This window comes from Triticum aestivum, chromosome 3D, assembly GCF_018294505.1.
Source record: "Triticum aestivum cultivar Chinese Spring chromosome 3D, IWGSC CS RefSeq v2.1, whole genome shotgun sequence".
Lineage (NCBI taxonomy): Eukaryota > Viridiplantae > Streptophyta > Magnoliopsida > Poales > Poaceae > Triticum > Triticum aestivum.
In genome coordinates, this window is record NC_057802.1 from 83,771,274 (window position 1) to 83,774,261 (window position 2,988).

The 2,988-nt window shown below is 44.3% G+C and overlaps 1 long non-coding RNA gene across 1 annotated transcript; it reads right to left on the reverse strand.

Moving 5' to 3' along the window:
• Window positions 1-449: 449 nt before the first annotated feature.
• Window positions 450-2,046, reverse strand: LOC123074202 (uncharacterized). Its single transcript, XR_006435902.1, has 3 exons — window positions 1,395-2,046; window positions 1,180-1,292; window positions 450-1,102 (listed from the first exon to the last, which is right to left on the reverse strand). It is a non-coding gene; the product is annotated as an uncharacterized lncRNA (long non-coding RNA).
• Between the last annotated feature and the right edge of the window lie 942 nt (window positions 2,047-2,988).

Consider the following 2,988-nt stretch of genomic DNA (forward strand, 5'->3'; position numbering starts at 1 on the left):
GCCAAGGGCAGGCGCGTGTTTGAGAGGCCTGGAGCAGATGGGCCGGGTGGCAAGAACCTGGTGGGCCTAGACGCGCGCATGAGCAGGGATATAGGCTTCGGAAGGAAGGATGTCACATTTGGCAACGAGTAGGGGCCCAACAGCGGGAAGGCTTCAGTCAAAAAATTGTTCTCGCTGGCGATCACATCAATATAAAATAGAAAGTAGCAATCAACTTTTAAGTTGTCCATGGACTAAGGTGCAGAATGTCATCGTTTGTTGTCTACTTTGATGCCCAATCTGCATACCTTCTTGAGAAAAAAACTGAATCAATTGTCTAGTCCATACCCTATATCAGCTTCATCGTGCATAGTTGAATAATGCAGCAGAACACTTGTACTAATGCCAAAAAAATGCAGGGTACAATCGTCAGAAGTCTCCCTAATGACATGTTATTTATTGTTGCCGTTGCACACAGTGAATCTTGTTCTTCCACCTGCAGTTAGATACTTACATAAAAAAAATACATATTTGGGAAGATTGTGGAAAAACTTTTTATGTGGTCAAATTGGATTATAGCAGGGATTAATAAGACGACATCAATAAAAAATGAAGGTGATATTATTGGCATATTTTATTAGAAAAGATCATTGTGCGGATTAGCAAATACCTTCCGTGCATAGTGGCTAGAGAGGTGAAAATTAATTGAGTTGTAACATCATGACATACTGGAGATAAGAACTCAGTTATCCTTTTATGTGGCATCAGCTTCGTATCAGATCAATTACATGGATAAAAAACAACTTGTTCGTAATGTTGTACTACCCTCTTAGGCTCTCGCGCTCTTTCTCCTGCAGGTGATCCCAAATTCAGAGGATGATAGTAAAGGCCTGATCACATACTGTGGCTGCCGTTTTGATATGAGTGCGGCCACTACCGTCATCGTGGTGATTCTGACTTCAAGCATAGCCACGGCGGTCGTAACCAGCGTAGGCGGTTCCGGCACCGCCCCACCAGAGTCAAAAATACCTAGCTAGCATGCATGTCACATGCATGGCCCGCGGATGCTGTGTAGCTAGCCGCACCCAAATCATAGCAAACCCAACATAACAGGACACACACCCTGCAAGAACAGAAGAATCTAATGAAGAATCAGCAAATATTTATAACCCAAGAAGAAACAGAACATTTCGAGCTAACCTGGGATATCAGAGGCCACGGCCGAACCAGAATCATACATGCCAATATGGAAGTCATCGTCCTGGGTGCTCCTTTATTTTGTACGACAGATTTTGATACATCTTCAAGTGTCACTGTACAAGACCGACATCAGTACAGCGCAACACATGCCTGCAAAACTCGGAACCAACAAATCGGGTTCAAACAAAAAAGAACAAGGGCCAGCTTATGCTGACCTGACATCTCGGGTGACCAGCAGCGAAAAGATGCGCCCCGCATGACATCTCAGATGAACACCATCACAGACATCTTCAACCTGTGGTTGCTGGGGGCCTGAGCAGTGCTGCTGAACAAGCTCCTCCTCACACCGTCCTCCTCCGAGCTCCTCGTCAAACCCGCGCCCGCCCGCGCTCCCACCATCAGATGGATCGATGTCGCGGTCACCCATGACGAGGTTGTCGTCGTCGTGGCATCCGCATCGACATCCCTCTCCCTCGCCGCCTAGATCGACTGCTGCGCGGCCTCGCTACCCTTACCAGTGAGCAGCGTCGTTGTTGCCGGGCTCTCCCGCGAAACCGCGCGCTGGGCCGTCCTCGAGGCAACGCCTTCTAAGGACAAAGACGACGATACCATCGACCTTAGGGTTCTTCTACTCGGAGACGACCAGGGGGACGGGAGTAGCCGCGGGTCGAGATCTGGGCCGGCGAGGGAGCGCGTGGGGGTGTGGTACCGAGGTAGGCGGCGGCGATTCTTTTTCGGGAGGAGAGACAGGATCGGGACCGAGAGGTGGGGGAGAGGGGGAGGTCGGACGTGGTTCTATAGCGGAACGTGGGGAGTGGTGGGCTGGTTTCCCAGATTTTTTTTTAACCGTGGGAAAAGAAGAATCGGGAGCGGGATGATGTATCCATAAGAGGTCGAACCATCACGATATTCGATTCTCCTTTAATAGTAGAGATAAAATTTTCAATGCAATTTTTTTCCTAGGGATTTATTTATGTTGGATCTGCAAGCATTTTGGAACCCTTTTCTTTGTGGTTTGTCTTTCTTGGGTAGTATTTGCATCCAATTTAAAACCATTTCTTCTGTTTTTCTATGTTTTGTGTAGTATTGCATCTAAGTTTACAGCAGCTTCATGAATGTAATTCCATTTTATTTACAGTGTAATTTTAGAGTAATCACAGTGTAATTTTCAGGGTAATTACATTGTAAATCACAGTGCTATTTTGTTGTAATTACAGTGCAATTTCACATAATTTACAATGTTGTTCAGTGTAATTTCCAGTAATCACAGTGCAATTTTTACTGTAATTATACTGGGATATTTAGTGTGTTTATAGTTAGTGCAATTACAGTGTAATCTCAGTAAAACTACAGTGCTAATTAGACTGTAAATCACAGTGCCTTTGTTGGGTAGTGTTGCATCTAATCACACTGTCAATATATACTGAATCAACCTTTGTGTCAGAAACTTTGTCGTGCACAAGAATTTCTGCTTGCCTAGTAATTTCAGCAGCTTGATAATAGTAATTTCAGTATTTTTGCTACTGTAAATTTTAGTTTCTTTTACCCTACTGCTTTTGAAACGAAACTGACCAGTTTCTTTGATTTTTAACTTGACTGGAGTGCTCTGTGCAATAGACTGTGTGGAATAGAAAGAATTTGTGATCTCTGCTTTTCAGTCTTGTGATTTTACGGGCTGTTAGATCTCATAAAAAATCAGTAGGCATGAGAAAATAAGTTGGAATTGAATGATTTCTGACCTGTGGATCGTCTTGTGTATGATCTTCTCTTGTACGAATCGATTTTGAAATATTTGACGTTGTCTACCTA